This window comes from Canis lupus, chromosome 33 (genome assembly GCF_003254725.2).
Source record: "Canis lupus dingo isolate Sandy chromosome 33, ASM325472v2, whole genome shotgun sequence".
In the NCBI taxonomy this organism is placed as follows: domain Eukaryota; kingdom Metazoa; phylum Chordata; class Mammalia; order Carnivora; family Canidae; genus Canis; species Canis lupus.
The window spans coordinates 25,032,321-25,059,281 of NC_064275.1; the positions used below are offsets into that span (position 1 = coordinate 25,032,321).

At 37.1% G+C, this 26,961-nt stretch overlaps 1 protein-coding gene across 2 annotated transcripts in view; it reads left to right on the forward strand.

Annotated features, from left to right (window-relative positions):
* The first annotated feature begins 1,317 nt into the window (after nucleotides 1-1,317).
* The window catches only part of FBXO40 (F-box protein 40), a 58,064-nt gene continuing 32,420 nt past the window's right edge, over nucleotides 1,318-26,961 (forward strand). The window contains exons 1-2 of one of the 2 annotated variants that reach the window (XM_025475802.3): nucleotides 1,318-1,403; nucleotides 9,209-9,250. The gene's annotated coding sequence lies outside the window, so the exon portion shown is untranslated. Of the gene's footprint in view, nucleotides 1,404-9,208; nucleotides 9,251-20,769; nucleotides 21,056-26,961 lie in introns of those variants that run through there. The other variant, XM_025475791.3, reaches the window with a different exon arrangement.

The following is a 26,961-nucleotide window of genomic DNA, read 5'->3' on the forward strand; positions in this document are numbered from 1 at the left end:
ACCTGAGACAAAATTACTAGGATATGTAAGAACACAAACCTGTAACTTCCAAATTTATATATAGGCGATGCTCCCACTCCTCTCATGGCAATACTGTTGCTGGCTTGTGTAGTAAACACCAAGTGGATGCTATGAGGAAGAGTTGGACAAGCAGTAAAACTGGGAATCCTAAGGAAGTGATTTTTGGAGTAGAAATAGTATTTGATTAGACAGGGAAATGGGTGAGTGATCTGCTGGAGAAAAGTTATCAAAAGAAGCCTGGTGAAACAATATCCTGATTGGTTTGGTAGGGATGGGGGCAGGGAGTCAGGTCACACCCAAGCAAGAACTCCAGGTCTGCCATCTCAGTCTTGGAGTGTACAGTTTTTAAATCAGCCCATGTAGATTCTCAGGACTTCCCTAGTTGCTACTTTGTTTTTTCTTTCATACCCTCAACCCTACTCCTGTTCTTATTTAAATGAAATCTTTGCCAAATCAACAGCAGCAAATAGGAAAGATGAGTGTAGATTGACTTATGACCAACTGCTCTGGTGTAGGGGAGAGGATGCAGGCCTCACAGGGGTGAATTTGTTCTCCTGTCTTCTTTTTGCATTTCCCCATGGCCTCTTTCCCTAATTCTCTCTCCTCATTTTTACTGTATTTGCTTTTCTCCTCTTCCCTTTCTTTTTTTTTTAATTTTTCCCTCTTCCCTTTCTGTTTACATTAAATCACTATGAAAGTAGTATACACCTGTGCATAATACAATGTAAAATTTATTTTTAATAAACTGAGAATCCTCCATGGAAAGACTTCTATGATAAAGGGGACCTTACACTTCCCTGTAGTTCTTAGGTTAATAAAATGGCTATTAAAATGATTCATAGGTGTACTTACGTGTATTTTTTATTATATATTATACAATATTTTAAGCATGAATTGTTAAATAAATATATTTCTGATTCCATCTCATTCTTTCCCAAAGTGGGACCAATTTACAAAGATCACATCTACACTGCATATTTTGATGGTGTGCACATCCTGGATTATATCGATGGCAACTGGAAAGGACAAAGACACACAGATATTCCTCTCCTGTATCACCTCACCTGCAAGGGCAAAGCAAGGGTGGGGTTTTTTTGGTTTGTGTCATGAGTCTCTCATTTTCTGCCAGACTCAGAACATGATGGAAAATCTCTGAAGGATATGACTTGGATTGGACCATTTTCTAAGGCAAGTGACATATTGTCGAGGTGGAGATGTTTTAGTTCAGGCTGCTATAACAAAATACAGAGATAACAGAAATTTTTTTCCCACAGTTCTGGATACTGGAAGTCCAAGGCCAGAGTACCAGCATGTTTGGGTTCTGATGAGAGCCTCTTCTGGATGACAGAGTGCTAATTTCTTGTATCCTCACATAGCAGAAAGTAAGAGAGAGGGGTGGAGGGAGAGAGAAACGCTCTGGGCCCCCCTTTTTAAAGGCATTCATCCCATTCATGACAGTTCCATCCTCATGATCTAATTTCCTCCCAAAGGCCCACACCCCCACCTCCAAATACCATCACATTGAAGGTTAGGATTTCAACATATGAGTTTGGAGTGGACACATTCAGTCTATAACAGAAAATAACATGTCCCATATTCAATATGAAAATGATATAGCTCAGCCCAACACAGCAGGCCAGCAGCTAAACTGCCCTGAAGTCCAGTTCGCCAAGCTAGAGGCACTATAGATAGAAGCTTTAGGTTTGAACCCCAGAACCAACATTTTCTAGCATCTTGACCTTAGGCAAAACTAAATTTTTTTCAACCTCAGTTTTTCCTTTTCTAAAATTGAATTCATAAAAATGTCTCTATCACAGCTTTTGGTAAGAATTATGTAACATATGAAGGTGCTTAGCATCACACTTGGCATGTAATAAGCATCCAATAATTGATAGATATCATTAATCTTCCTCTGAGGTATATTTAACATAGAATCCTAGAATCAATGGGAAGTCTAGCTGTTTGAGACAAAGACAAGTTGCAATATTTTAAAGATTTTATTTATTAATTCATGAGAGACACACAGAGAGAGGCAGAGACACAGGCAGAGGGAGAAGCAGGCTCCCTGAAGGGAGCTTGACGTGGGACTTGATCCTGGAACCCTGGGATCACACCCTGAGCCAAAGGCAGATGCTCAACTGCTGAGCCACCCAGGCGTCCCAAGAATCACTGTTATTTTTGATGAGCAAGTTTTCTCAAATCTTGGATAGCTGAATGCGGTTCCCTCTCCCTAAAGCACTTTTACCCATTTCTTCACTTGCAGAGTTTATACTTTCTCTCCAGAGGTTGGCTTAAATGATGATTCCTCAGAAAGAATCCTTTTCTGACTCCAATAGGACCCTGAATTTTCTTTTTTTTTTCTTTTTTTTAAGATTTTATTTATTTATTCATGAAAGACACAGAGAGAGAGAGAGAGACAGACAGACAGAGGGCCCTGAATTTTCTTATTACTCCACTTAACTACACTTGAGCATGACTGTAATTACCTGTCTTCCCCACTGGAGATAAGCTCCATGGAGTTAGAGATCATGTCTGTTATGACCGACTTGGCATATCCTGATGGTGATGATTGAAGGCTTCTCAGGCATTCCTTCCCCAAATTTTTACTGCAATTTTTGAGGGAATTAATCATCTTATTTAGTTCTATCAATCACTGGTGGAGAGATGTTCAAGTCTCCAAATATAATTGTGGTTTTGTCTATTTTTCCTTTTAGTTCTATCCGTTTTTGCTTCACATTTCTGTTCTCTGGTGCATACACATTTAGGATGACTAGCTCTTAGACAATTGACCCTTATATCTTTATGTAATGTCCTTCTCTGTCCTTGGTAATTTGCTTTGCTCTGTACTTTGTCTAATATTAAGATAGGCATACCAGTGTTCTTTTAATGTTTGCATTGCATCTTTTTCATCCTTTTATTTTCAACTTAAATAATTACATTTGAAGTTACTTTATTGTATTATATTATCATATTATACATTTATATATTATCTATAAAGATATTTTATAATATATAATTATTATAATTAGATGCATTATATAATCTCTTATATATTATATAATATATATTTATCAAAGTCAACTGGTATTGATAGTTTGAGTGAATTGTAGAAGCTTCATCTCCTTTACACCCCTTTACCCTTCCCTAATTATAATATAATCATGCTAAATATTTTCTCTATATTCATTGAGAACCACGCAAAAGAGCATTTTAATTTTTCTTCAACCATCAAACAAAACTCAAGAGGAGAAGGAAACGTATTGTGTTTATCCATATTTTTATCTATGTGTTCTTTCTGACTTCTTGGTCTTCCAAGAGTCCTTCTTTTTCCATTTTCTATTTGTTTCAAGAACTTCCATTAGCCATTCTTTTAGGTTAGGTCTGCCAGTAACAAATTCTCTTAGTTTCCCTTCATCTGTGAATGTCTTTAATTCCCCTTCAATAATGTGTCATTCTGTCTGACTGCTTTCAAGATCAAATCTGTCTTTGGTTTTCAGAAGACTGACTATGATATGTCTTTGCATGAATTTCTTTGGGCTTGATCCATTTGAGTTTTTTGGTTTTTTTTGTTTTTTGTTTTTTTTTATCCATTTGCGTTTTGATGAGTTTTTTCAACCTGTAGATTTATGGTTTTTGCCAAATGCTGGAAAGTTTTAGTCATTTTTAAAAAAATACTTTTCAGCCCTCCCTCCAACTCCGCTTCTGAGACTCAGATGACACAAATGTTAGATCTCTTTTCGTCCCACAGGTCCTTAAGGTTCTATTTATTTTTTCCAGGCTATTTTCTCTTTGTTGTTGAGATTGCATAGCTTTTATTGTTCAAGTTCACCAATTCTTCCCTCTGTCTCCCCCATTTTGCTGTTGAGCCTATCCATTGAGTTTTCTTTCTTTTGGTTGTATTTTTTGGTTCTAAATTTTTCATTTAGTTCTTCTTTATATCTTTATTGCTTTTTTTAGTCTTCCTATTGCTTTCCTGAAACTTCATGTTTTTCATTTTTTAAGAGTAAAAATTTGTAAATTTAAAATTTAAATTTAAAACTCTTGTCAGGGGATCCCTGGGTGGCGCAGCGGTTTGGCGCCTGGGATCGAATCCCACATCGGGCTCCCGGTGCATGGAGCCTGCTTCTCCCTCTGCCTGTGTCTCTGCCTCTCTCTCTTTCCCTCTCTGTGACTATCATAAATAAATAAAAATTTAAAAAAAAAAAAAAAAAAAAAACTCTTGTCAGGGATCCCTGGGTGGCGCAGCGGTTTAGCGCCTGCCTTTGGCCCAGGGCGCGATCCTGGAGACCCGGGATCGAATCCCACGTCAGGCTCCCGGTGCATGGAGCCTGCTTCTCCCTCTGCCTATGTCTCTGCCTCTCTCTCTCTCTCTCTCTCTCTCTCTCTCTCTCTATGTGACTATCATAAATAAATAAAAATTAAAAAATAAAAATAAAACTCTTGTCAGATAATTTGCACCTGTGTCATCTCAGTGTTGGCATTTATTAATTGTCTCAGTATGAGATCTCCTTGGTTCTTAGTAAGACATGATTTTCACTTAAAGCTTGGACATTTTGTTCATTGTGTTATAAGACTCAGAATCTTATTAAATCTTGTATTTTGGAGACACCTGGGTGGCTCAGCAGTCGAGCGTCTGTCTGCCTTTGGCTCAGGTCATGATTCCGCAGTCCTGGGATCGAGTCCCACATCGGGCTCCCTGCATGGAGCCTGCTTCTCCCTCAGTCTCTGTCTCTGCCACTCTCTCTCTCTCTCTCTGTCTCTCATGAATAAATAAATAAAATATTTTTTTTAAATCTTGTATTTTAGAAGGCCTCCTCTGACACCAAGCTGGTGGGTGGAAGGGATACTACCTTATTACTGTTCAGTGGGGGTGGAAGTCCAGGTTTTCCACTCAGCCTCCCGTGACACTGGGGGAAGGGAGGGAAGGGACTCATTACAACAGAGTGGGAGTAGAAGATTAGGTTCCTCAGTAGGCCTCTGTTAATTCCATCCTGGGTAAGGGGAGGGACACCTCATTATTGCTTCCCATGTGGCACCCACTGACACCTGTTGGGGGATGGGGTGGAGGAGGGATTGGTACTATTGAGAAGCCATGAAAGTCTTCACTCTCTGCCAAGCCTCATCTGATACCACCCCAGCAAGGAGAGGGAGGAACACTGCATTAACACTAGGTAGGATTGGAATTCCAGGCTTCCCACATGGGTCTCAACTGACACCATGTGGGAGGAGAGGTACTTATTGCCATCCTATAGGGATAGAAGTCCTGGTCTCCACTCAGCCTTCTATGATGCCTCCCAAGTGTAAAGAAGCTGGGGAGGATATACATTTTTCCAGTGTGGAAAAAGTGGCAGTCTAGGCTTTTCACTCAGCCTTTGCTAGCTAGGCTGTAGTTTCTTTGTAGAGTCCATGTTGTCAAAAAGTCTGTTTTGGTTGGCTGCCCCTTTCCTGGTCCTTCGACAGGAGAGTAGGCTTTTGGAGGGGGGGGTGCTTTTTAAAAAATCTGTGTCCATTGGATTTCAGAGATGCTGGCTTTTCTAGTGTCCACTTTCAGATATATAAGGCAGAAAAACAACATAAAATTTATGACAGGGATCCCTGGGTGGCGCAGCGGTTTGGCGCCTGCCTTTGGCCCAGGGCGCGATCCTGGAGACCCGGGATCGAATCCCACATCGGGCTCCCGGTGCATGGAGCCTGCTTCTCCCTCTGCCTGTGTCTCTGCCTCTCTCTCTCTCTGTGACTATCATAAATAAATAAAAATTGAAAAAAAATTTAAAAAAAATTTATGACAGTGAATTTTGGGGGTATCCTTGGTTTATCTGCCTTCTCTCCACCTTGGAGAGTCTTCTTATGATTGTTTATATGTAATATTCAGATATTTTATTTTAGTTAGCAGAGAGAATAGGGAAAATACATCTACTTCATCTTCCCAGAAGTAGAAGCTTCACTGCACTCTTTTTAGTGGTACTTTTACAAACAGACATGTATAGTGTTTTTTGTCATTGCTCTACCCAGATCCCTTTAACTAGGTAATATACCCAATTCCCAGGTACCCAGATAGCTCAAAGCTGCCTCTTTCTCCGAGGAATTGCCCTGGGGCAAATGAGAGCTGTCCAAGTCTGCCTTGTACACCCCTACCGTGCTTCCTGCCAGGTCCAGAGCTCTGCCAATGCTGCAAAATTGTGCTCTAAGGCTTCCCCATGAGACTACAGCTAGTCTGTAGCTGAGACCACACTCAATATGTTTATGCTTTCTGATTTGTCCATCTTTTCTTTTACGGTTAATGCTGTTTGAATACTTGTTATCTCCTAACCCTCCTCTCACCTCTCCACAAACTTTTTCTGAGTTAATCATCTGATTCTTATGTTTTACTCCTTCCATTTTTACTTTTTTTTTTAAGATTGTATTTATTCATTAATGAGAGACAGAGAGAGAGAGAGGCAGAGACACAGGCAGAGGGAGAAGCAGGCTCCACGCAGGGAGCCTGATGTGTGACTCGATCCAGGGACTCCAGGATCACGCCCTGAGCCAAAGGCAGACGCTCAACCACTGAGCCACCCAGGCATCCCACTCCTTCCATTTTTAAAATTTGTTACTGTGATGTCAAGGTAGACAGAGCTAATCTCAACTTACTTCAACTCCCTGAGCCTCAACGACTTCATCAGCAAAGTGGGAGTCATGTACCTGGCTCACATATCAGTGGAGGTCTATAAGGACAAACACTTATAGACACTGGCACAGGGTTTGGAATCTATTGAGAAGCAATGGATAGGAGCAATTTTTTATATGTATTTCCAGAAAGGAGGTGGGCGGGAATGAGTAAAATAGATGAAGGAGATTAAGAGTACATTTATCATGATAAGCACTGAATAATGTATAGAATTGTTGAATCACTATAATGTACACCTGAAACTAATGTATGCTAATTGTACTGGAATTGAAAATAAATAAATAAATAAATAAATAAATAAATAAATAAATAAATAAATAAATTTTTGACATTATACATCATTTTCTCTGTCTAAATACTACTTAAAACACAGCCAGGAATTGTTGTTTGTTCCCTTGTGCCTCCATCTTACTCCTTTCCTCTTGGCCTGGCTCAGGTCAGAGCACATCTCACTCCTTTCAACTACACTCTCCATGTCTCTTCCTCACCTTTCTCTGCCACACCTTGGTTGTGATCTTAGGCAAGATCATAGATCACATATGAATTAGAAAATAGAGAGAGGGTTGAGGGGGACATGCAGAGAATAGTGAAAGCTCTTGTGGAATATAAGTCTATGGGTTGGACAAAGACACTTGGAGAGAGAAAGAAAGGGACTCTACGGACAAATTATTTTTAGCATTTCTACAATGTATAAGCCTCTAAACAAAGAGTAAAGATATATAAAACAAAATTGACAGAATTAAAAGGAAAAACAAAAATATCTACCAACAAACTAAGAAACTTTATTATAACTCTCTAAGGAACTGATAGATCAAACAGACAAGGTCATCAGGATATAAAATGAACAAGCTTCACTTAAATATATATGATATGTAATTCAAATAATAAGAAAAACACTTCTTTGTTTCAAGTTTTCATTTAAATGCTAGTTAGTTAACATACGTATAATACTAGTTTAAAGAGTAGAATTTAGTGATTCATCACTTACATACAGCACCCAATGCTCATGACAAGTGCCTCCCTTAATACCCATAACCCCTTTAGCCCATCTCCTACCAACCTCCCTCCATCAATCCTCAGTTTGTTCTCTATAGTTAAGAGTCTGTTTTATGGTTTGCCTCTCCGCCCCCCCCGATGTTCATCTGTTTTGTTTCTTAAATCCCACTTATGACTGAAATCATATGGTTACTTGTCTTTCTCTGACTAAGCATAATACATTCTAGTTCCATCCACATCATTGCAAATGGCAAGATTTTGTTATTTTTTATGGCTGAGGAATAGTCCATTGTGTGTGTGTGTGTGTGTGTGTGTGTGTGTGTGTGTGTATCACAATCTCTTTATCCATTCATTAGTCAATGAAGATTTGGGCTTTTTCCATAATTTGGCTATTGTTGATAATGCTATGAACATTGGGGTGCATGTGTCCCTTCAAATCAGTATTTTTGTATACTTTGGGTAATGTCTAGCAGTGCACTTGGACTTTGTTCATATAACAATGTAACATTTATGATAATTATCTATAAGCTAAGCCAGAATGGAAGCTCAACAAATACCGAAGAAAACATACCCACTGACCTCATTCCCTGACTGTAATGTTATAAAGTAAGAAGTAAAGGGGAAAACATTTTTTTCTTTCTCCTCCCAAAAATCTCATTTTTTGGAAAGTAAAACCATACTTCTAAGCAATTTCATGGCTTAAAGAAAAAGCCACAATGGAAAATACAAAACACTTATATTTAAAATGTTGATCTATACTGAAAGCAAAGTGTGTGGAATGAGGCTAAAATGGTACCCAAATTAAAGATTTAGCCAGCCATTAGAAATGACAAATACCCACTATTTGCTTTGACATGGAGGGACCTGGAGGGTATTATGCTGAATGAAATAAGTCAATCGGAAAAGGACAAACATTATATGGTCTCATTCATTTGGGGAATATAAAAATTAGTGAAAGGAAATAAAGGGAAAGGAGAGAAAATGAGTGAAAATATCAGTGAGGGTCACAAAACATGAGAGACACCTAACTCTGGGAAATGAACAAGGGGATAGTGGAAGGGGAAGTGGGCGGGAGGTTGGGGTGACTAGGTAATGGGCACTGAGGGGGGTACTTGGTGGGATGAGCACTGGGTGTTATGCTATATGTTGGCAAATTGAACACCAATAAAAAATAAATTTATAAAAAATAATAATAAAAAAATAAAATAAATTTAAAAAAAAGATTTAGCCTTAAACATAAATCATAGAAAAAGAAAGAAGGTTCTAATTCTAGATGACCAACTTAAGATTTAGAGAAAAAATAGCAAAATAAATGCAAAGAAATAGTAAGAAGTCATGGTAAAGATGAGGAGAAATTGAAAAAGCAAAAAACAAAGAAACAACAGAGATCAATCAAAAAACAGTTCTTTGAGAAGAACAATAAACAAGGTTTTCAAGAAAAAAGAATAAAAACAACATTTTGAGTAATTAAAAGAGAGAATACTTACAGAGTTTGTTAGTAATATATTTTTTTTCTATTTAAAGAAAAAGAAGCTACATTTCAGAGAAGTTCTGGAACTTGCTCAAGTAAGTATCTTTGAGATTCAAACACTGGGCATAGTTTTGTGAGACCATTTGGGATGCGATGCTGAACTTGCATGTACTTAGAGTCCTGAGGTTTTCTCTAAGCAATATCCAAACTTAAGTAATAGAGAATAGAGCTGGTGTTATCTGAGAAAGACCTTTGGAGGTGGGGCAGTAACCTTGACTAAAAATGCTTACACATAACTCTTGAGGACTTTCTGTGGGAGGTTCTGTGCTTAGTACTTCACTGCTATAACTCCTGCCTTGTTTGTTTTCTTCCACTCTAGCTCTCCACTAGAACATAAGTTCCAAAAGGACAAAGTCTTTGTGTATTTTGTTCATTGATGTACTCCCATTGCCTAGAATAGTTTTTAGCAAATAGTAGGTGCTCTATGAATATTTGTTTAATGAATGAATATAGATTACTCTGGGGCTGTTATTATCGTAGTTTTACTTGAGCCTTAATTAGCTGACATGACTTGTTCAGAGTCACTCCTCAAGGAGGCGACTGAATCTACTTCCAGTCCAGAGATTTTAACTATGTATATATGAAGGAAAGAGAGGAGAATAAATTTGAGGTTGGAAGAGACAACCCTCCCCTATTTCCTGACCTTTTCAGGCATCCTTATATAAGAGTTGTCACTCAGTGGTACATATGGTGATTCCGGGATCTCCTCAATCTGACTCATGATGATCCAAAGTAGTTTCATGGTTATTCCAACATGATTTATAGTTGATGGTCCATGGAAACCAGTTACTGGTGGTTGCACCATGATCCATTGTAACCCATGGTTATCATTGATCCATTGGGATCTATGATGATTCACTGTTATCTGATTAAAGGTGTTCCATGACAGCAATGAAAATGTCACTTTCTACCTTTGCACTTTATCCTGGGACAGACAGGTGCAATTTTTAAATTCATGATATCAGTTACATGATGTCATGGTGAAAAAGATAATGCATTTGCCTGTTTTCAATAAGAGGAATAATTCTCATGCTTAATTCTGTTTGCCCTGGGTGTTCTGTGGTAGAGATGGAAATGGTATGTGCAGATGGTGTGTATCTCTTTTGTGTTAGAGGAGTTAGAGGGTGGAAAGTTGGAGCTAGACTGATTAGCAATTAACTTCAAAATATAGCAAAATTTCTCAGATTTGATATTAAAGTGAACAAAGTGGCCTGCAAAATTTAATAGGAACTATGATAAAAATTTTGTGGGAAAACAAAAACACATAGACACACTCCACAGGCATAAGTCATTCAGAAAAAATATATGTTTTGTGTTTGGAAAGAAGAATATACACACAGACACACATAAACAAAGCAGTTGTTTTCCATTGTGCATAAGGAAAGTTTAGAGTTATATATATGAGTGCATATAACAGAGAAACCCATCAGGAAAGGCTCCTGTGATGAAGTATTTGAACTGAAACCTGAAAGATTAGTATAAATTAATTAGGAGAAATTGAAAGAGAAAAGAACATTCCAGGCAAAGGACCAACATGAGCAAAGGCTCTTGTTTTAACAGAACCTTGAAGAATTCTAGAAACTTAAGCAAGGTCAACATGCTGGAGAGTAGTAGGAGAAGTTGGCAAAAGATGATGGTGAGAGGTAGAAAAGGGCTTGATCATGCACAGCCTTACAAGCCCTGATGTTGGAGTTCTATTCTTTGGGCATTGAAAAAACACTGTAGAATTGAAGAAAAACACATTTCAGTTTGTTTTTAAAAGATGGCCCTGGGTCTTATGAGAGGAGAAAAAAGAAAGGAATGTAAAGGAGCAAAAGGAAGGAAATGGGTTGTACAACTATTGGCATCCTCCATTCAAGAAATATTGGTGACTTTTGGTAACAGTGGAAATGGTGAAAATTATTCATCTGTGTAGTACATCTATATTGAAGGCAAATTGCTTATGGAGCCAATAAAGGGTGCAAGGGAAAGAGGTTGAAGATAAATCCAAAAGCCCTGGAGCCCTTAGCATAATTCAGCTGTGCATGCCGTTTTGATCTTACCATGTCTGCCAAGCTGTTACATTGTTTTAAAGATTTGTTTGTTTGTTTGTTTGTTTGTTTGAAGGGGGAGGAAGGGCAGATGGAGAGAGAATCTCAAGTAGACTCAACACTGAGCAAAGAGCCTGACTTGGGGCTCCATCTCAGGACCCTGAGATCATGACCTGAGCTGAAACCAAGAGTCAGACGCTTAACCAACTGAACCATCCAGGCACCCCTGACCTGTTATATTTTACATTAATTTGCTTAAATTTAAACATTTCTATGCCTACAAAGGCCAGAAAAATAGCATAAATGAGTAAAGTGCAATGAGTAGAGATGATGAAAACTCTTTATAGTTTTCTCCCTTGGATATTGCAATCAATTGTTAACCCCTAATAGCTACTCAGATCTTCTGGTATAGTGACAAAATTCCAAAATTTTATCTAGTCCTATGGCCATCCAAAACACAGACTAACAATTAGAGTTTGATCAAGAAGACAGAATGGTATGAATGATGAAGAACGAGAGATTTATTACAGATATTGGACTTTATTGTGGGATATGGTGAAGGCTGCTTTTACCTCTGCTTCAGTGGTGGGTTTGAAGTCACTACAAGTCAGCAGGTCTGGCAGTTGGGAAAGGAGACTGCATGTGAAACAGGGAAAATCGAGGATAAATAGGAACCTGCCAAGACACAATGGAGCCCATAAGTCAAACAAAAAATCTTATCTGTTTCTTACTGCCTCCTCCCGATGGGAAAACTAGCAAAAGAAAAGAAAACAAAACAAAACCTGGACCCATTTTAACCCACCATTTAGACTATATATCTTTTCATTCTTTGCAGTTATGTACAGCATGTGATAGCCAACAAGCTCTTTGATGTTCATAATGCATCCACATGAGGATTTTTCCCCTATCTTCTCTTGAGGTTTCACAGCTTCCAGAATCTAAGTATTGAATTAATCCATTCTGGAAAATTCTTAGATATTATATTTAAAATACTGCCCAACTATACTTGTCTCTCTCCTTCAGAGCTCCAATTAGAAGTATATTATACTTTACTGCTCTATTCCTCCTGTCTCTTAATCCCTCCTCTCACCCTTCCTCCCTGGGAAAAAGAGGATATTTCCAGCACCTTGGATGACACAGTAGGATCTTGGAATTATCTCTTCCCATAAAGTATATTATGTTCTTTAAGACAAATTTTCAATAAACTATTTGGACTTGAAAATTTTGAGTCATTCAGTTATTCAGGGTCATCTTTAAACAGTGATTTAAGGCTTTCTTAAAGTATTTTGTTGTCCATAAAAGTTTTCATTGATGGAAGCCCATCCATCTTTTTCATAAATGAGAGAAAAGAAAAAGACTACGTTAATCTCTACAGTTATTCAACAAATTGTCTCCTTTCAAAGTTACCTTCTCAGAGCCTTCCTTAACCATCCTTTCTAAATTTCATCCACTAGCTCAGTAATCTCTTTTTCATCCTCAGCTCTATTTCTTTCATAACACTTATAACTCTCTGAAATTGTTACCTGAAACTAGATTTGCTTCTTGGTGATGTCAAGCTAAAAGACACAACAAAGCCAAAGAATAGGAAAAGGAAGGATTTTACTTGCAACAAGTAAAAGAGAACTATTGCCCAAAGCAGTGTCTCCCTGAATGACAGAATTGGGGAAGGTTTTTTATTCTTCTTTTTCCCCCCATCTTTATAAAAGTATTTATTTATTTATTTATTTCATTTAAATTCAGTTAATTGATATATAGTGTATTATTAGTTTTAGAGGTAGAGTTCAGTGATTCATCATATAATATCCAGTGCTCATTATATCACGTGGTCTCCTTAATGCCCATCACCCAGTTACCCCACCTCCCCACCCGCCTTCCCTCTAGCAGCCCTCAGTTTGTTTCCTATGATTAAGAGTCTCTGTGACTATCATAAATAAATAAAGAAAAAAATATTTTTAAAAAAAAGAGTCTCTTATGATCGTCTCCCTCTCTCATTTTGTCTTATTTTATTTATTTTTCCCTCCCTTCCCCTATGATCCTCTGTTTTGTTTCTTAAATTCCATACAACTGAAATCATATCATATTTGTCTTCCTCTAATCAGAGGAAGACTTATTTTGCTTAGCATAATACCCTGTAGTTCCATCCACATTGTTGCAAATGGCAAGATTTCATTTTTTTTAAGATTTCATTTTTTGATGGCTGAATGATATTCCATTGTGTGTGTGTGTGTGTGTGTGTGTGTGTGTGTGTGTGTTACATCTTCTTTATCCATTCATCTGTCAATGGACATCTGGGCTTTTTCCTTAGTTGGGCACTGCACATTGCTGCTATAAACATTGGGATACAGGTGCTCCTTTGGATGACTATGTTTACATCCTTTAGGTAAATACCCACCAGTGTAATTGCTGCGTCATAGCGTAGCTCTATTTTTAGCTTTATGAGGAAACTCCATGCTGTTTTCCAGAGTGGTTGTACCAGCTTGCCTTCCCACCAGCAGTGTAAGAGGGTTCCCCTTTCTCCACATCCTCACCAACATTTATTTCATAACTTGTTAGTTTTCACCATTCTGATTAGTGTGAAGTGGTATCTCATTGTGGTTTTGGTTTGTATTTCCCTAATGCTGAGTAATGTTGAACATTTTTTCATGCATCTCTTAGTCATTTGTATATCTTCTTTGGAGAAATGTCTATTCATGTCTTCTACCCATTTCTTGACTGAATTGTTTGTTTTTGGGTGTTGAGTTTGATAAGTTCTTTATAGATCTTGGATACTAGCCCTTTATCTGATAAGACATTTGCAAAATCCTCTCTCATTTTGTAGGTTGTCTTTTGGGTTTGTTGACTACTTCCTTTGCTGTGCAAAAGTTTTTTGTCTTGTTGAATTCTAGAATTGGGGAGGTTTTAAGCCAAAGGTGCATGCATATTCATGAAGGGCTTAGCAAAGGAGAGATCAGTATAGAATTGGGGCAAAAGTTGACCAGAGTCCATGTCCTAGTTGGTTGAAGTCACATGGGCCAGCAAGGGTCGGCATCAATTCTCGATCTGCAAGGATTTAAATCCTGAAGAAACAACTCAAGGATGTGTGTTAAATCAATCTTCACCTTAAAAAAATTTTTTTTAGTTAACATACATGCAATATTGGTTCCAGGAGTAGAATTTAGTGTTTTATCACTTACATACAGCACCCAGTGCTCATCACAAGTGCCCTTCTTAATACCCATCACCCATATAGCTCATTCCCCACCCTCCATCAACCCTCAGTTTGTTCTCTATCATGAAGAATCTCTTATGTCTTGTTTCCCTCTTCTTTTTCTTCCCCCCCTCCCATATGTTTATGGTTTTTTTTCTTAAATTTCACATATGTGTGAAATCAAATAAGTATTTGTCTTTCTCCACCTGACTTATTTCACTTAACATAGTACATTCTAGCTCCATTCATGTCATTGCAAATGGCAAATTTTCATTTTTTGTTGGCTGAGTAATATTCCATTGTATATACATACCACCCCTTTATCCATTCATCAGTTGGTGGACATTTGGGCTCTATCTTTACTTTTGAAATAGCATTGAGAGTTTTACCATCAATTTACTATCTCTGATATGGTTAGGCTGTATCTCTCAGCCTGGTAGAGAAACGATAATTTTTGCATTCCTCTTGCTTCCTTAAATATTCAACTACTGGAGTTTTTGCGTTTCTTTGCAATTCTAACACCTTCTAGGAAGTTCAGCAAGAAGTGTGCTTGGGCAAGGAGAGACTAGGGCACAGATCATGAAAATAGCTGGGGACCTAAAATGACTTCTCCAGTCCCTAAATCTATGTCTTGTCTTTCTTTTTCCTAAGACCCTTAACTCATTCCATTTACAAAATGTATTATTTGTTTACATTTGTATAGATTGATTTCCTTACCAGAATGTAAGCTTCATGAGGACAGCAACTTGGACATCTTCTCTGTTTATTCCAACATTTTGTACTATGTGTGACACATAGCAGACACTCACAATATTTGTGGAATGGATGAGTGACAACTATGTCAAGCATTTTGCTGGGTTCTGGAATATCATGATGAAGGAAAGACAAAATCTCCTCTTTCAGATCTTAATTGAAACCATCTGTCCCTCTTCTCTGAAATTTTTCAGTTTTGTTATTGGCTTTGAAAAATAGAAGTTTAGTCTCAGGAAGCCTTTTTTTGAATGTGCCATGTTCTGTTCTCTGAGAGGTAAATATTAACTGCTCATAGAAGAGACATCAATTGTGAGCATTTGAGAAGGATTCCTAAACTTTGAATCTCCTGGAGTTTGATATGTGGGTCCTACTCTCTTCAGTCTGATTTGTCCTTTTTCTTCCTCTTGGGGTGATGGAAGAATGACTATGAAAACCTTTAAGAAGGATACTTTTATCCATCAAGGGAGAATGATGCAACCAATCAATCAATTAATAAAGGCTTTTATTTATTATTTCATCAGTCTCCTTCCAGACCTACTGTCTTCATGGGGCTACTTTGAAGGTAGCCACTATTTTAATCATTTTCTTTAATTATTTAGTGACATTAATTGCTTTTTTTAAAAAAAAGTTTTTTATTTAAATTTAATTAACATACACTGTATTATTAGTTCCAGAAGTAGAATTCAGTGATTCATCAGTTGCATACTTTAACCTCACAACTACCCTAAGAAGTAAGCAACTTGCCCGATGGAGCTTAGATGTGTACATTCTGGCCCTTTTTCACACTTTCATTTCCTTTTCCTTCTATTCCTGCCCCCCTCACCAACTTTCTGGGTAATCTCAATTCCTGGAGGAATTGCCAGGAATTTACTATACTTGAACAAGGATCCTGTCAAGCAAGACTTGGGGGGAGTCTTAGATCTCTGCTCAGCCCAAGAAGAGAAGAGCAGGAAGAAAGCCATGTTGGGGTTGAAGAAAAATGAGTCAATTAGATTTTCCAAAACAGGACCTACTCAGGGGATAAGGTTGTGTCCCTAGGGTACCAGACAATTGCCTGCCCTCTCAACAGATGCTTTGTGCTACCACCCCAGTCAACAATTTTCCTCTTGCTAACTTCTGAAACTGGGAATTTTTGCCATCATGCTGTAGGGCATCATTACCCAGTACATTCTCTTCCCTCATACAGCACAACCCTAAAGTCCTACTTCTTCATAGATTGGCCTCTGTCTGCAGTGGAGAAATCTGCATTTTCACAACTGGCCAGGAAGGGGTATGAGCAAAGGAAAGAGGAGCTGCTGAAGGCAGAGCTGGAATGACCTCTGCTCTGGGTCCACTCAAGACTAGGAAGACTGGAAATGGGAGAGAGATGGAAAAAATGTGATTTTTTTTAACTTTCATTTTTTTCTCTTTATTGGAAAAATGAAAAATGACTCATACAGATAATGAAGAAAGTGAATGATCAATGGAATCCCAACCCCTTAAAATAACCCCTATTAACAGTTTGCTTCTTTCTATTATTTTTTCGTTATTGGTCTTTATGCTCAAATGTAATATATGTTCTTGTCAAAAAAAAAATGCCAATGAATCTTCCCATCTCAGTAACTATTAACTCATCCATCATCTATTCAAGTGTTCACTCATAAAACAACTATTGTTTTTTTTTTAATTTGTTCCAAACTGAGTACTTAGCTCTGGGGAGATAGCAATAAACAAAAATAGTACATGTAAGAGGCTTGAATTCACTTGAAGGAGATAAACATAAATACATTAATTTATTGTATTTTTAAATAGGTTTCCAAATTCATTTTTATTGCCACAGAGTAATTAATATAAATAAATATATCATAATTTATTTACCTATTCTCCTATTGACAGACATCTAGGTTTATTCTAGAATCTTGACAATAAAATATAATGAATAGCATTGCATAGTTAGATATTTTTTTATAGCATCTTTTCATATTTTAATAAATTCTTTCAAATATAAAGAATGGACTAAAAGTTAGCCCATTAAAAGTTTAGTCCATTTAACTAAAAGTTAAATATTTAAATATAAATATTTAAAATTTTAATGTTTAAAATTTTTTTTAATTTTTTAAAAATTTTAATGTTTTAATGTTTAAAAGTTAGTCCATTAAAAGTTAGTCCATTTAACTAAAAGTTAAATATTTAAATATAAATATTTAAAATTTTAATGACAGTCACCTAAAATAGTTCCCAAAAGATCAAAGAATCATAACATTCCCCAAGTGAAGGAGAGTGTCAGTGCTTACTCCTGCACCATCAATCCTGGGCTTTATTCATGTTTTAAGCAAAAAACAAAAGAGGATTAATTCCTGGATTAAATTCCATTTCCTTTTAAATTACCTTTAATGGCCAAGCAAATAGGTAGATTACAAATTTCTTTTGGGCAGAAACTTTTTTCATTCTTGCCTGTCATTGTGTTCCCAGCCTTCAACACATGCTACACAACATAGGGCATGATAAAAATGTATAGAAAATAAATGTGAACTAAATTATGGTCCAGCTGAATTTTTTAGATACTGAATGGATATATTTCTGGGATACTAGACTCAAATAAATCAAACTTGAGACCCTGAAATGTAAATAGCCAGTCAACTTGTCATTTAGTGCTTGCCATCCCTGGGTTCTCTGGTAGCCCTGGGGGAATGGAATATGTGCTCATTCAGGATTAGGAGATGCGATAGGGCAGAGACACCAGAGAGGAAGCTACTATCCAGGGAACAGATGATAGCTTGAGTCAGTCTGTGTTTTAACCTTTGAGCTATAGAAGCTTTGGGTTTTGAGATTCTGCATTAAATATATCAACATTTTACCTTTATGATTTTGAGACTTTTTCTATCTTTTGTTTTTTTTTTTTCTTTTTCTATCTTTTGTGAAAAAGAAAAGAGAGAGTGTGAATAAGAGTTTGAGTAAGATACTTTGGAGAAAAAAAGTTTCTGAGAAAGATTGAAGGATCAAGAACATTAAGACATTAAAAGTACTAAAAGAAATGTAGAAATACCAAGAAAGAGAGAGAGCAAGTGAGTGACAGAGAAAAACTGGGTAGCCAGAATGAGTAAGAAAGATGAAAAAGAGAGATTTAAAAAGACTGACAGAGATGGACAGAAAATGAGTTCATTTTGAGAAAAATGTTGAGAAATGGAGATTCCAGAGACTTAGATATTGTCAAAATTTGAGTGGGAGTTAATGACAGAGTCTGACTAAGAGAAAAATTGAGAGAATAAAAGTCAATATAAGAGAAAGAAATTGAGTTTTTGAAAGAGATTCAGAGAGAGGAAGGAGGAAAGAAGAGGAACAGGGGAGAGGGAGAGGAATGGAGAAAGAGAAGACCAATAGGTAAGGAAGAGAATGACAGAAATAACAAATAAGTAGTCATGGATAACTAAGAGACATTTAAAAAGCGAATGAGATACCAAGAGGGAATAAAAAAAATGTTAAGAGCAGTGTTGGGGTAAATTACAAGATTTCTCTGTACTGTGTTCGTTTTGGAACACCTGTCAATTATTGTCCCACTTCCTAAATCTTTTCCTTCCTATTGTCCATTGTCTTGTGTTTGTGCTTTACTTAGGGTACATTTCCTTTGTTATGTGGTGAATATCCTTCTTTCTTTGGTAGGATGCAGAGTGTGCATCTGGTATTTTGTTTCTAGATGTATATGGCTTAGTCAAGACCTATGCTCTCTGGGCTAGCTGATGGGAGGGATGGGAAAGACCAAGGTCAATAACACTATATTACATATTTAAAAGTTGCTAAGAATGTAAATCTTAAAAGTTGTCATCACAAGAACAAAATTGTAACTATTTGTGGTGACAGATACTAACTAGACTTACTTTGCAATATATACAAATATCAAATCATTATTTTGTAAACCTGAAACTAATATAATGTTATAGGTCAATTATAACTCAATAAACAAACAAATTTGGGGGGAAAATAAGTGATGGATGGGTGAATAAAAGAATAAATGAATGAATGAATAAGACTTTAGTCCACTTAAGGAAGATGGTGGCATGAGTGGGTGGGCAAAGCACCACAGAGAAAACAAATTAAGGGTCAACAAAAAGCATCAGCCAGAGTGATTAAATACATATATAAGCTTTTAGCATTATGGCTATATAAGCTGTAGTTCAGAAAGTTATGGACGATAACAGCAGTTTAAAAATGTGAAGAACAAGGAGCCTGGGTGGCTCAGTCAGTTAAGCACCTGCCTTCAATTCAGTTCATGATTCCAGGGTCCTGGAATAGAGTTCCACATCAGGCTCCCTTCTCCCTCTCCTTCTGCTTCCTGCTCCCCCTGCTTGTGCTCTCCCTCTCTCTGTCAAATAAATAAAGTCATTAAAAAATATGAATAACGGAATGAGGTCTAATATAAATCTAATGAAAATTCCCAAAGCTAGTAGAGATAATGAAGAAAGACAACACACAAAGAGATACTGGCTCAGAAATGCCCATACTTGAAGAAATTCAATGTGTTTAGATTGAAAACATATAGCAAGACATACACAATATAAATAAAAACAAATCTTACCTAAACACTTAGAGGTAAACACATAGATGATGGACAAAGCACAAACCTTTCTAAAGTGACTAGAGAATAAAGAAAGATCACCTATAAAGGAATAGAAGTTTGACTATCAGCAGACTTCTCAAATAAGTCTTATACTCATCTAACCTGTCATAGAGGATTGACAATGATATTTTCAGCCCAAGAACATTTGAAAATGTTTGCAATTACAGACCATCACTAAAAGAATTACTAATGATTCTACTTCAGAAGGAATAAAACTGTTCCCAAGAGGGAAAAAAAGGAGGATGAGAAGCAACCAGTGACCAAAGAACATGATAAACATGTGGTTAAGTCTAAATAAATATTTATGACAGAAAATAACAATGAATACTTTCAAGAACATAAAAGCAAGTTTGATCTAAAAGGGTAGACAAAAAAAAAAAACATGAAAACCTGAAGGCACGGGAGTCGTCAACAATCCAAAGAGCATTATATTTGAAAGAAGTACTGAGAAACCGATTAATTTTGAATTTTTTAAAGCAAGTATGAATGTGAAAAATTAATGCTAACTTTAAATCTTGCATGTGATTACATACTATTGTAAGAAGGGGGGAAGGAATAAAATGTAACCATTTCAACAGAAGGCAGGAAAAATGAAAAAGCACAAGAACGAAAAAACACAAAGATAAGGAAGTAGAAATTAGCCCAAATATATTACTCATCATGATCCTATCAAGTGTAAACATATGTGGTCCACATTAAAATTCTTAGATTAGATTGCTATTTTAAGGAGACACAACTACAGCTATAAACAAAGCAAGAATAAAAGTAAAGAGATGGTGGTATCGAAAGAATACAGCAATCAACTTCACGAGGTCAGTCAAAAGTAGAGAATTTGAGTATAAAAAGAATAATGATTATTTCCAGCAGCAGTTATAGTAGTCTCTAAGTTACATTGGTCTCTAAGCACACTATTATTGCGTGAATAAATGACTGAATGAAAGAACGGTGGGACATTAGGGTATATATGGGTGGTGCAAGGATCTGATTGCTTCAAAAACATTTAATTTCACCATGAGAGGGAGGCCTGGGTGGCTCAGCGGTTGAATGTCTGCCTTCGGCTTGGGGCGTGATCTCGGAGTCCCAGGATTGAGTCCCACGTCAGGCTCCCTGCGTGGAGCCTGTTTCTCCCTCTGCCTATGTTTCTGCCTCTCTCTGTGTGTCTCTCATGAATAAATAAGTAAATTCACCATGAGGACACACAAAAAAAAATTCAATTTCCAGAGACAGCATCATCAAGTAGGCTTGAAAATGGTCTCTCCAAAGGGGTTCATAATAGGTAAGTAAGCAGGGGAGTGGAAGGAAGAATGATGGGGTCCAGAACGTGGAATTTAAGTGGTCCAAAAGGATTAAAAGATCAAAGGAGAAAGATTAAAGGATGCAAATCACTCAGCTCCATTTCCATTGGAGGAAAATAACAAAGAGAAGGTTGTAAATTGAGAACGGAAGTTAGACCAGAAGGTCTGATTGCCTCATGAAGTCAGGGGGGCGGATATAAGATTCCTCTATCTGCTTTTGCAGGGCTCTCATCCTTTCCCAATCTAGACCAGCCTGGCTTTTGCAAATCCTCCTGAGAATATCCATCACAACAAGCTCCATTAGGGTAGCAATTCTGGTGTGTTCTGTTCATTGTGGAATCACCAGACCCAGATAAGTGACCACTTGTGGGAGGCAGGTAATAAATACTTGCCGAGCATATGCAGTGTCCTGCTGGCAATTGTTTTGTGCTCTCCATAGCGCTGACCTGGGAATACACCTGAGTCGGGTTGAAATAGGAGCTTCTTTGTTTAAATGCTAGTTTAAGCCGTAGATTCTCAATGCCAGGCAGGGGTTTAGATGGTGCATAGGGCAGTAGGGAAGACCTGATTCCTTCCCTGTTAGGCTACTCTATCTGACAAAACGTTAAGACCCTACTTCTCTTCATCTATAAGAAGATATTAACAATTGTACTTTACCCCCATGTGTTTTTTAGAATTCAATGAATCACGCACATGAAGCACTTAAACGTCTGGTACATAGGAAACATCTCCAAATGTTATCATCATTTTTGACTATTATTATCTTGAATAACATTCTAATGTTATTATTGTATGTTATTGCATAATTGTATTACTGCATTTACTCTGAAGATTATATTGAAGAACAGAAGCTTAGCTAAGTTTAATTTTCCTTCAGTTAAATGTCAGTCCCTGGCCCATCGTCTATTATTGCTTTTCAAACATTTTGGTCCCAACTTCTTTAATTCTTAAAAATTGTTGAGGACTCCAAAGAGCTTTAGTTGCTGTAGGTTATACCTTCAGACATTTACATTAGAAATTAAAATTGAAAAATAAAAAAATATTTGTTCACATCAGCATAAAATGATCAATGCATTACAAGTTAACTAATTTTCCCACAAAAAAAGTAAGAAGAATGTCATTGTTTTACATTATAGTAACTTTATTTGGCTTAGTAAAAGACAATTCTCTTCTGCTTTTCTTCTTTTTTGAAATATAGTTGACATATGATATTATATTAGGTTCAGGTATACAACATAGTGATTCAACAATTCTATACATTAATGAATGCTCACCACAATGAGTGTATTTATCATACAATGTTACTACAATATTATTGACTATTTTCCCTATGCTGTACTTCTCATGTCCATGACTTACTTATTTTAAAACTGGAAGTTTATACTTAATTTCCTTCACCTGTCTTGCCCACCACCTCACCCACTTCCCCTCTGACAATCACCAATTTTCTTCTACTTTTCCATTTACCTTTTATGACATATTATTTTTGCTGAAACTAGCCTATGCATATCATGTTGAAATCTGGCTTTATGTGGTTATGGTGTTAGGAAGGAAGGGAGTATTCTAGTAGTCTTTGTGATAATTGTGGATATTCTTTGAAACTACAAAACAATCTCAACAAGTGGTAATTTTTTTAAAAAAAAACAGTTGCTATGTGATTGAAATTATATCAGTGAACTTTGCATAACCTATGACATGAAAATCCATTGGTCTGCATTGCCCTTTGAGAGGATCTTTTACTACAGTTATGCATGTGTTTGTAATGGCACATACTGGTTATTTGTAAAATATCGGTTTACAATAATCAGTTGGAGTTATGAAGTTCTTCAATTTTTAAATTTTTTTTCTGAGAGAGAGAGAGTGCACATATGTGCACATGTGCGGGAGCAGGAAGAGGGACAGAGCAAGATGGAGAGAATCTTAAGCAAGCTTTCCACCCAGCACAGAGCTTCATGCAGGACTCCATCTCAGGACCCTAAGATCATGACCTGAGCCAGATCAAGAGTCAGACACTTAAACGACTGAGCCACCCAGGCAACCCAAATATAAAGTTCTTTTTTGGTTTTTATTTTAGAGAGGTGGGGGAGGGGCAGAGGGAGAGAGAGAATCTGAAGCAGGCTCCAGGCCCAGCTTGGAGTCCACTGCAAGGCTTGATCTCACAACCCTGAGGTCATGACCTGAGCTGAAATCAAGTCAGATGCTTAACTGACTGAGCCACCCACGGGCCCCATGAAGTTCTTCTAAATGTATTCCGCTATACATTTGTGATAAAATGGCAGTTAAAAAGTAAACATCTTAATATTATTATGTATATATTATTATAATATTTGACCTTGGGAACCTCCTGAAAAAGTCTCAGGGACCCATATGAGCCTTCAGAACACACTGAGAACTGCTGCCCTATGTTATCCAAACTTTCTTAGTAATTGCCTTTCCCTTTTACCTGTCTCTCCCCTCCCTCCTCCTTCCCTCTCTTGCTGTGAGCCTTCCTTCCAGCCTGACCCCCTCTCCTGGGGGCCCACAGCACTCCTTGAAGGAGGGACAGTTATAACAGTCAAATGAATCCCAAATGTAAGAGGTAAAACTGTAAGAAAACATAGGGGAAAAGCTTCATGACTTTGGATCTGCAATGACTTCTGAGCTATGACACCACAAGCAGAGGCAACAAAAGTATAAATTAAAAAATTGGATGACATCAAAATAAATTGTGCACCAAGGACAGAATCAACAGTAAAATAGCAACATATATAAGGGGAAGAAATATTTGCAAATTATTTCTCTGATCAGAGGTTAATATCCAGATATATATAACTGGACAACAATAACTATAACTCAACAACAATAGCAATAACAGCAAAATCTTATAATAAAAGGACATTTCTCCAAGAAGATCTACTAAAGGCCAACAAGCAAGTGAAAATATTCTCAACATAGCTAATCATTAGGCAAATGCAAATCAAAACCGCAAGACCACTTCATACCAATTAGGATGGCAACTATCAAAAAACAAAGAGAAAATAACAACTGCTGACAAGGATGTGGAGAAATTGGAAGCTTTGTGCACTGTTGGTGGGAATGTAAAATGGTGCAGCCATTATAGAAAACAGTATGGTGGTATCTTAAAAATTAAAAATAGAATTACTATATGATCTGGAAATTCTACCCTAAGGAATTGAAAACAGGGTTACAAAGACCTATTTGTACCCCCGTGTTCATAGCAACATTATTCACAATAGCCAAAAGGTAGATAGTTGGCAACCCAAGTATCCATCAGCAGGTACATGGATAAAAAAAAAACAAACAAAATGTGTTATATACATAGAAAGGAATATTATTGAGTCTTAAAAAGGAAGGAAATTCTGGTACATGCTACAATGTGGAAGAAACATGAGGACATTTTGCTATATGAAATAAGCCAGTCAGAAAAATACAAATAATATATGATTCTAAATACATGAAGTCTCTAGATTAGTCAGATTCATACAATCAGAATATAGAATGGTGGCTGTCAAGAGCTCGGGGAGAGGATTGTGGGGAGTTGTTATTTCACGAGTATAGAGTTTCAGTTTTGCAAGATGGAAGCAGTCTGGAGATTAGTTTTACTACAATGTGAATGTACTCGACACTGCTGAACTGCACACTAAGATAGTAAATGATTAAAATAGAAAAATTTATACTGTGTGTATTTCACCACAATTTTTAAAATGTAAATGATTGGGTCCTATTTGAAGCTATGGATATACAGAAGATTATTTCACCAGCATTCTATAGAACATTTTAAATTCCTGGTGGTAAAAATTCTGGGTTCAATGATATGAAGTCTATTAAACTGAAAGCTATTAATCAATTTCTTTTCAAATTTTGTACCACTTTACACCTCCACTAATAATAAATAATGGTATGTATTCCCCTACTTACAATAAAGCTTCATTTATAGTTAAATTTTTGCCAGTCTTTTGGGAGAAAAATTAATTCATTTCTGTGTTAATTCACACATTATGAATCACTAGTGAAGGTGAGCATTTTTCACCACTTTAAACATTTTTACCTTCTTTTCTAGACATTATTTTTTCATACTTTTGATGCAATTTTATGATGGAATTTGTTTTTTTTCTCAGTATTTTTTAATGATTTTTTTTAGAGTGGGATGGGGAGGGGCAGAGGGAGAGAGAGAATCTTAAGCAGGCTCCATACCCAATGAGGAGCTCAACACAGGGCTTGATCTCATGACCCTGAGGTCATGATCTGAGCCAAAATTAAGAGTAGGGCACTTCAACCACTGAGCCACCCAGACGCCCTAACAATTTTTTTTTAATAAAATAGGTATATGAATCCTTTCATATATATTACAACTCATTCTAGTCTGATGCAACTTGTTTTAACCATTTAAGGTTTTTGTTCTATTATTTCAATATAAATGTTAAGAAATAAACTTAAATCTATCTGTAATTGCTTTTTAGTTTTGTGAATTAGAATGTAACTTAATTGCTTGTACACTAATGGCCACTTGTTCTATTCCTACAGCCTGGAAATGCTACCTTCCAACTACATTAGTGTTTTTTCTATATTCTATACTAAATTAACCTTTGTGACACCAATAATGCTGCATTCCATATGTTACCTATTTAGAGTATGCTAGAGGTCAGTCTGGCCCATTCTGCTTCCTTTTAAAATTAAAAATTAAAAAAAAATTCTCAGATATCTTTAGATAATTTCTTCTCTCAATTTTGGAAACAACTTGTAGGGTCCCTAAAAATTTCTACTTAGATGTTGATTAAGGGGCACCTGGGTGGGCTCAGTCAGTTAAAGGACTGACTCTTGATTTAGGCTCAGGTTTGTGACCCCAGGGTCATGGGATCCAGCACATGTGAGGCCCTACACTCTGTAAGGAATCTGCCTGAGATTCTCTGTCTCTCTCTCCCTTTACCCCTCCCCTTGCTCTGTCTGTCTCTCTAAAATAAATAAATATATTTTTTAAAAGATGCCGATTAGGGACTTTGCCTGCACCCACCCCAAGCCAGAGATTCTCCACTCACCCTGGCATCCAGTGAGGTGTGCTAGGCACCAGTGCCAGTGGAGTGGACCTGGGCAGAGTGATAGTGACCAGACTGGGACTGGGCTGCTGCTTCTGGTGCTGCTCCTACCCACACAGATTTATTCAAAGCAAACAACTATTGTCAATACTTTCAAGTAACACCTCCCAGAATACCTGGACTTTCCCCAAATTCAGTTAATACCACTACCACAGCTACTGATGGTACTTTGCAGTAAACAGCCAGTCTCTTTGTGATCTCATTCTCCCTTCTATAGCTCTACCCTTAAGAGACTCAGGCCAACATCTATATTTCCCCATCTTCTCAACCCAATCCAAATGGCATCTAGATATCCAGTGTGACAAGGAAAAAACAAGTCTTCACTGACACTTGCTAATTCCACACCTTATTTTATTGACTCAGAAAATGTTGCACATCCCAAATTTGATTGGTCTGAAAAATATGTGACGGTCTATTGTCTAGATGATGAATGTCTATTAAATCTACTGGAGTTTCATGCACAAGATGAAATTAGAACCTAGTCCTAAGCCTAAAACGGGCTTGATTCAGGAAAGTAAGTCTTTTCACAACTGCCTAGATGCACAGAAAGCTTTTTTAAAAATAGACATTCTAGGGACACCTTGGTGGCTCAGCGGTTGAGCATCTGCCTTTGGCTCAGGGCGTGACCCCGGGGTTCCGGGATTGAGTCCCACATCGGGCTCCCTGCATGGAGCCTGCTTCTCCCTCTGCCTGTGTCTCTGCCTCTCTGTGTGTCTCTCATGAATAAATAAATTAAGATCTTTAAAAAAAAATAGACATTCTAACGTCTTTTGTTCACGTGGTCATACACTGAT